We start from the raw sequence: 9305 nt of genomic DNA on the forward strand, positions 1-9305 counted from the left end.
ATTCATCTCAGCCTACAGCAGACATCACCACTGCAATCTCAGTGTGTCTGGCTCCATTTAAAGCAGTGGGGAAAACTGTAGACCCTAGAAGCATGACTCACCTAGCCTATTTTAGGTGTCTGCTTTAGGATGAGATGACGTGTTTGAGAAGTGTCTGTTTCTCCATCTGGGAAAAAAGTGCCCTAAATGACTAGGTCAGATAGGTCTCACTCACTATTTCTCATAACAAGCCATGAATCAAACCTAGCTTTCTATCACAATGTTGGGAATAATAAAAAAGGGGTAAAAGCGAAGAGGCAGCTTTCCATTGGGTTCTAAGGCACAAACATCTAAATACAACTTTTAATAGCAGGGGGAAAAAAGGGGCTATTTTCATACTCTACATTACCAACATAACCAGACATATAACGTTTGACACTCAAATATTTCCCCAAACTCAAGACTGAAAACTCATGAGATTAAATAAAAATTGATGAGAAATATTTTTCCTCTCTCTTACTCTTGTCCCTTAGGGAGCATGCATTCTAGTGTCATTCCATGGCCAAGACAACTCTTTAAGCTATTAAAGTAATTCTTTCTAAAGAATACAAGCTTAGTTTCTTCTATGAAGGTAATATTATAGTTAGAGAGAAGTACAAGAAATCAAGTATTGCAGTCCTCACCCAACTCAGTAAAATTGTAAGACCTGGTAACAACGAGCTTGCAAATTGTTTGCATTCAGAGAGTGCTGTGGAAATCTGACAATAAAGTTAATTACTCACAAGGACAAAATTTGAAAGGTTTTTGTTGTGTGCACTTCACATTAAATTACCAGCACCATTTCAGTCACTGTGACATTAACAAAATAAGCACGTTTACACACAGCTTGCTTGTAAGGTTATTAGATGTATCTCAAGGTTCCTACTTGAAGTGTACGGTAAACAGCTGTAATGTGGCTGTGGATATTGTTTATGTAACACAAATGATTCAACATGCCTATAATAGAAAGCACGTAATTAAGTTCTTCATGCATCATTATTGAAGCTATGGAGAGGCCTAAGAAACATTTCATGCTTTGGGCTCTTGAGGGAACTTGTGATCCTTCTTCCCCCTGCAAAGATCACTGTGTTCTTTTCTTCACGGAAGGTCAGAAGGATATAAGAGCATGTGAGTTATTATTCCGGGGGGGCCAAGAATTTCAGTTCATTTTGCTTGTAGTAGACATGGCTCATGCTCTGTTTGTGCCACACTGTGCATAAGAGGAGGAACAGCCTTTCCCTTGGATCTGGATAACCGAGACAGCTGAATTTAATAATGCAATCACCTTGTACATTTGGTTTTATTTTTCTAAGTTGTCTCAGTGCTTATGTCTCCATGTTTATGTTTTCTATCAGTTTTTAATACATAGAAGTTTTTATGCTGGAGGATATTGTCACACACTCATTTTTCCTCAGTTCCCAAAAGTACCTGTTTGGAATTTCTGGCACAGCTTTTATTAGTTCCCTAGTTAACAGAGCATATGTATGTTCATTCATCTTTTATTACTGCATTAGCCCTTCCATTACCCAAAACCATATCCCAAAAGTATGGTTTACATTATATGCTCCAGGTCCAGCAATGACTTCACAGGTTGATTTCATAGCAACTCCTGTCGGTCAGATGATGTCTCACTTTTGTGAGAGAATGATAATAACTTTGTGAGACAGATGATAAAAGAAAAAAAAACAAGAAGCAAAAATGAAAAACAGATTGAAATCAAGGGAGACTGATGCCTTCCACCAGTTTTCATGTTATAGCAAGCTAAATAGAATGGGCCCACACTAACAATTGCTTCAGATAATGTTTCTAATTGGTAAGATATCAGCACATTGTATCAAACATTTTCTGCCAATGTAGTAAGTTTACAGGACAAGGTTTTGGCATGGGGTGGGGGCTATGGAGTGCCCTTTTTGAGAAGAACCCAAAATCTGCTCCACATTAAATAACAGACAGTTCCATCTGGCTCCAAAATGGCTCATGAGTGGTGCTGGTTCTGCTTCTGTGAGGGCAGATTAATTTAAGAAGGGAAAAGAATGCTGTTCAGCAGCATCAGGGAGAGAGGAGTGAGAAATAAGAAAGAAACAGCCTGCAGGCACCAAGGCAAAAGGAAGGCAGGAGGTGCTCCATGTGCAGAGCAGAAGTTCCCTGAACCATATGGAATAGGTCTCCACACATAGCCATGGAGAACACCATGGTGCAGCCATGACCTGAAGGAGAGCCCACGCAGAGCCCCTGCAGGAGCTGAGTTAAACCAAGCACCAGATTTGGCATCAGGAAGGGATATCTCTTTCACATCACTCTGTCAGTGAGTGCTGGCTTAGACCTGAATATTTTCTTTATTTTTCTTCTGTAGCACACGGGTTTTTTTGTTTTGTCATGCTTATCTAGGAATTTTTTGCTATAGCAACAATTGATAGAGGTCTCATTGTTCCGCATATACATTATAGTTGAGACTCCTTGTCTGAAGTAAGGCAAAATAAAATAATATTTTTAAAATGCTTCAGGTTTATCACAGAATGCTTTTGTCACTGTGCTGTGCATAAGTAGATAGCCTCAAATACTGTCTGGAGAAAACATCTGATTTCTGTGATCGCCTGTGGCTGAAGTCCTTGTAGCCTTTTCTAAAGAAATGGAGAACTCTATAGGGAACCCCTCTCTAGTGGTTTAACTCCAGCATATGCAGTGGCCATGTCACTGAAATGAACACAAGACGATGCACATCTGCTTCCTTGCTCCATCTCCTTACATCTCCTACAGCTCCACTGCCCCAGCGTTTTTCCTTGGTTCCCAGGACATCGGTAAGAAACTGATGTGGGAACTCAACATGTCAAATATAAAGGACTAAACAGAGGAAGCAGACATGGGTAGCTCCATCCTATCCTCTCCTCATCCCCTTTATCAGGATTAAAATATCTTATGATGAATAGGGAGAATATTTTTTACGCGAACTAAAAATATTACAGGAAATTAAATAGGGCTATGAAGATGTTAAATTGAGAAAGAATATTCAATCATTATAACAACTTCTATGTCAGTTTTAGTTCTGATTTAAGCTCAAAACCTCAAAGCAAATGTAACTTTGGAGCCAGACTGTATGTTGGTTGCTATATTTATAGACGGTGTTACAGAAATGTTCTTCCCTCTTTACATGTAGATAGCATGCCAATGGGTAGTACTCCAGAATGTATCTGCTTCATAAATCAGCTTTATAACATCAGGAAGGTGTAATTTGCAGCTTTAACTGCATGAGTTGTTGACATGGTTGGATGTGAGCAACCAGAAAGGATTTAATCATTTTTAACATGAATACCCAATTACTTACTGGCAAGTTTATCTATGGGAATGTTCTTATGTGTGTGCATCTGAATTTATTTTCTGGTAACTAAATATCTTACCAACATTGATTTGTTAACTTTATGAGAGCTGGAACATTGAACTAACTTGATCACCACCTCTACCTTAAAGAGAATTTCCCCAAATGCTTGAAGACAAATCAAATTATTCACTGTTTTTCAGAAGTGTTTCTACTCTTTAGCCAGGAAATGAAAATGAAAAGAGAGAGAGAGACAGAAGTGACATCTGTTCATTGGGGAATGAAGCCTAGAAAGAAACATTTCGGAAACTCAAGAAATAGTATGAAAGGAAAGTAAGAGCTTGATCTTATGCTTACAGAAATTGCGGGCAAAGTTCTCAATGACTTTAATAGTGCAAGATCAGAGAAAGATCAAAGAATGAGCCCAAGAGAGGAAGAAATGAAAAGTTCTGGGATAAAAGACAGTGGGCACAAAGAAATGATGACAGTCACACAGAAAAGCCCGTAGACATTTCCATGTAAAAAGCTTCTTGCTTCAGTGACCTATGCACTTCTAATGTCTAGTGCATTCCCTCTTTGGGATAGATGGCCACAAATATACTGCTGCTATGCACGGCACTCCAGGCATTCAAAGCTGCTGCTTACTTTTCTTCCACATTTTCTCTTGTTAATTTTTCCCCATAATCTATCTGCTGTCAGCTCAAGAATTTTTACGCCACCAATTCTGAATACCTATTTCTCTGCTAAATGTGTTGAATGAAAGAAGTCTTAAAGAACAATTTAAAGAGAAATCTTACAACTGCAAAGAAAAACTTCATATTGTAATAGCTGGGAATACAGGTGGCAAATTGAGATGCCCTTCAGCTAATGCTAAACTTTTCATGTATAGAGTAGGAGAAACATGGTGGAACAATAAGATATGCTTGGAAGTAGACAGGATTTAACAAAGGTTGTATTAGAAAAAATAATTAGTTTTGAATTTTACTGTGGCAGTTGTGAAGACCCGGGGCTTTAATCCTACAAAGACTTTAACCATTCAACCTGTGCTATATATTACAACACCTTAAACTGTTTCCTGTTCACAACACAATTCTTTTCTGTTTGAGATTTTTCTTTAAAAAAAAAAAATAAAGCATATGATTCACCTCCCATTGATCAACTGAACTGCACTAGGCTGCAGATCTCATTAGGATGTAATCCTGTAAGGGGAGTTAGACTTTAATAGGTTATTTTTGGTTTGTCATGTGCAAACTGACTGCAATCTCATTGGTACTCACTGAAAAGGCAAGAAGGATGATGGTTGTGTATAGCTGGAGGTGAAAGGTTATTCTTAATTTTGATCTGGCAAATGAATTATCAGCCATCATGAATGACAAGATTCCTTCTCCCACTCAGTCACTGATGAGCAGACTTTCAAATGTACTGTCTTAAGAAGGGAAAATTGCCAAACCATTTAAAGGTTGAAAACTTCACATACTTCATTGCCCCTTGGTAGGAGAAGGAATCACACACCCCTCCTTCTACTCTGGCATGTCTAACTATTTCTTAAAAACAAAACAAAATGAAAACCACTGATACACTGCAGTTGTTCTAGGAAGCAATAGACATTTAGAGAATAGGGAGAATGTTTCACCTGAAACATAATGAAGGAAATGAGAGGCTTGTGAATGCTTTTGACTAAATGAAACTCTGGATAAAATTAATTGGCTACAAATGGAGGTCTTTGCCATGGCCTGAGAATAAATGAGACCACTGGCCACACACAATTGGAAAAGGCTTTATTTTCATTTATAATTCAGTGATTCAGTAAATAAGAAAAATGGGAATAATTTCATTGGGTTGTGGGATGGTACACCACAGCAGATTAATGGAGTAAATTTTTCTATCAATATCAACTCTGAATTGGAATTGCACTATTTTTAAAGCTGAACCATTTTGAGGAAAAATAAATTGCAAATGACTTCTGAAGTAAAACTTTCCATTCACCTTCAAGGAAATGTTAAAGAGAAACATGTAAGTGAATTGTTTGATCTCATTATACAATGAAAGCAAAACTCTGAATAATATTTGCAGTATGAAGGAGAACACTTTGTTGCATATGCAAAAACCAATTGCTAAAAAGACCCGAAAACTACTTAAAATCAGAATGTGGCAAGCATCTCTGTTACCACATCTCTCCGTGATCATATTAAATGGAGGGAGTGAAATGGACTTTGTGTACTTTGTGTACCTTGATTTTTAGCAATACATTTTAACACTGTCTCCCACAACATCCTTGCTGTGAAACTTAGAAAACTTGGGATAGATAGATGCACACTGAGGTTGATTAAGAACTAGCTGACTGGCAGAGTGTTGTGGTCAATGGCGTAGTCTGGTTGGAGGCCTGTAACTGGCAGTGTTCCCCAGGGGTCAGTGCTGGGTCCAGTCTTGTTCATCATCAATGACCCGGATGAAGGGATAGAGTCCACCTTCAGCAAGTTTCCTGATGATACAATGCTGGGAAGTTTGGCTGACACACTGGAAGGCTGTGCTACCATTCAACAAGTCCTGGACAGACTGGAGAGTTGGGTGGAGAGGAACCTGATGAGGTTCAAAAAAATCAGGTATGAAGTTCTACACAAGGGGAGGAATAAGCATGTGCACCAGTACAGGCTGGGGGATGACCTGTTGGAGAGAAGCTATGCAGAGAAGGACCTGGGTGTTCTGGTGGACAACAAGTTGGCCATGAACTAGCAGTGTACCCTTGTGGCCAAAAAAGCAAATGGTATCCTGGGATGCATGAAAATGAGTGTGGCCAGCAGGTTAAGGGAGGTGTTTCACTTCCTCTGGTGAGGCCACATCTGGGGTACTGTCCAGTTCTGGGCTCCTCAGTTCAAAAAAGTCAGACAAGTTCTAGATGATCTTATAGGTTGTTTCCAACCTTGTGATTCTACGAAAGGTTTCAGTGAAGGGATACAAAGATGATTAAGGGTCTGGAGTATCTCCCATATGAGGAAAGGCTGAGCTACCTGGATCTGTTCAGCCTGAAGAAGAGAAGTTCTAAGAGGAGATTTCATCCTGTTGATAAATATCTAACGTGCAGGAGTCAAGTTGACAGGAATGGACTCTTTTGGTGATGAGAAACAATAGAGCAAGGGGCAATGGGCAGAATCTGGAACACAGGAAGTTCCATACTAATGCAAGGAAGAACTTCATCACTGTCAGAGTGTTAGAGCACTAGGACAGTCCAGAATGATTGTGGAGTCTCCTTCTCTGGAGATATTCAACACCCATCCAGATGTCTACCTGTGTGACCTGTTGTAGGGACCTGCTTGATTGATGATCTCTAGAGGTCTGTGCCAATCTCTACAATTCTGTGATCCTGTGTAAATCTAATGCACAAATTCATGGTGAAAAGTATAACCTAAGTTGGTTATCATCTCCACAGCCTTGCATGTAATGACAGAAAAAACAAATAACAATACAGAAGAGTTAAAGATGGTCAGAAGTCAGGTGTACATGCAGAATGAATGTGATTTTTAGAATGACTGGTGCAAAAATGAAGCACTCTGTATGTCAACATAAAAAGAATTTTAAACTCTACTATTGACAAAGCTCTACCAAACCTCTGCACAGTCCTTCCACAGACTAACAAATGTGAGAGAGAAGGTTAGCTTGCCCGCCTTTATAAGGTTGTCACCAATGACAAAACTAAAGGAGGAACTGTAGTTGCAAGGAAAAATGCTAATAACACATGCTAAAATCCTGCAGTTACACTTTTCTGCTTTATGAACATCAGATTGGTGACGCAATTCAAGATAATTCAAAGAATCTGCTCGACTCACATCACTTAAAATGATGTTTATGTCTTTCTGCTATCAATCTGATGTCTGTCTGTATGCATTCCTAGAGGACTATGTCTCAGTAATTTAATTTTGCAGATGGAGAGCTGAGATGTAACCATGTGAATGGTTTCTCAACACAATCTCACACTGCACCTTTGATTCTTGTAATTCTGAGACTCTCTACAGAGGCAGAACCCAAAATCACATAAAAGAACAATATTTCTGATTGCCTTACTTGAATATTTCTCTCAGAAAGTTTCTATTGGACATGGATAAATAATAACACAAGAAATTCACTCTGATGACCTCACAATTCTCCTAGGTGATGTCAAAGCATTCCTAACGCTGCTGAGTTATACAAGTAACATCAGCACAAATTTGGACTACAGCTAAAAGACAGACTCCAGAAAGTTCAAATGTACACCAACTACATGGTCAGTATCTACTGGAAATTTCAAGGAGCCAGAATGCTAAAAAAACCTTTAATTAAAGGCAGTGTAATATCTCATCAGTACAGTCCCAAAATATGTGGCTGGTTCTCCAAACTAATACAAATAAATAAATAAATAAATAAATAATAAAAATAATAAACAAACAAACAACAACAACAAAAAACACAAAAACAACGTGCTCAGTGTTTTTAATATGTAGTAATTTCCTTTGCAGAATATATTAATTATATTAATCTGAAGCTAGGTTACAGTCTTGGAATATGAATTACTTTATACTAATCCTACAAATAACAAACACACACAGGTGCTCTTACATAGTAACTTGTCTCTTTATACAGACTAAATTAAAACCTTCCATAGCTTCTCAGTGCTTATCACCTCAGTGTCTGAGGCAAAACCTCACAGCCAAAAGTAGGAATTGAATAGGAGTTGAATGCTACCTCAAAACCAACAACTATGCAGAATTTTCTAATGGTGCTGGTAATAAATCATTAATCACAAATTAAACCCTGCAATGGAAGAGACAGTGGTTCACAGTGTAGAGATTATGTATACCCATGGTGAGGGCATGGACTCCTCTCCCTTCCTGAGCATCATGTAGCCCAAATGCTGACTGCCACCACAGGGTCGTCTGATGTTCTGAGCTGCTGGCAGCACACCTGTCCCATTTCCAGGAGGGAACTGTTCTCTGGAATGGGGCAAAAAAAGCACATGCAGTGTGGCATTTCAGACCAGGCAGAGTTTCCTTCAACAGTGCTGATGTGGGAATGTAAAGAGAGATGCTGGCAGAAATCTACAGGTAATCTCATTGTGAGGACAAATACATGTTACTCTTAATTATCCAGGACAATATTAAAAAAAGCTACCTTTGGATGTCACCCCATTCTGTTTTGAGTTTTACTGCTCTCTGCCCCACTGAAGTGAGCCCATCACACTGAGGACGCTATGAATACACAGGTACAGCAACATCTGTATAGTAGCAGCCGTGACCTTGGTGAAAGAATGTCTCAAAACTGTGACTTGGTCCCTCTCTTATTCCCCATGACAGCCTGGCACTAAGTCAGTTTGGTCACTTAGTCTTCATCAGTCCCAGACCATAGCACTGCTTTTGAGACAAGGCAGGATTAATTTTGCAACTACAGTTTTAGCTGTAGTTTAATTGTTTCTATCCTCCTTGGCAATTCCTCATTATTTGCTGTGGGTTTTCTCCAGCAGTCTCCTAGCTTATGTTGGTCATCATCTCTAAATCCCTTTAGTGGTTGGCTTTGTCCAGAAGCTGCAGAGCACAAAACATCTCTGCATCACAACCACAACCCAGAACTGATGACAGCTCCGGAGAGCATCTCAGGCTATAAACCTATACCTGGTATTTAGGATTCATTTTATGTTATCTTTATACTGCAGGCCCAGAGTAATTTTAATACATGAGCAAACACACGGATTCAACACACTAAAGGAGAAAACATTCTCCCGGGATATACAAAAAAGGTAATTTAGTGTTTTTTGCCTCTAAGGCTTGCCAATGCCAAAAGATTTTGAAATTTATCTTGTAACTGCCCACTGTTTTTTTATCCATCTTGCTGCTTCCTCCTTCCTAGCCTTAGGACACACTGTACTTTACACTACAAAGAGATACAAAGTTTGTCCTAGTAAAAAATAAACATTTTTACTGTATATAAATATATATATATACAAAAC

Source organism: Meleagris gallopavo, chromosome 3 (genome assembly GCF_000146605.3).
Source record: "Meleagris gallopavo isolate NT-WF06-2002-E0010 breed Aviagen turkey brand Nicholas breeding stock chromosome 3, Turkey_5.1, whole genome shotgun sequence".
Classification (NCBI taxonomy): domain Eukaryota; kingdom Metazoa; phylum Chordata; class Aves; order Galliformes; family Phasianidae; genus Meleagris; species Meleagris gallopavo.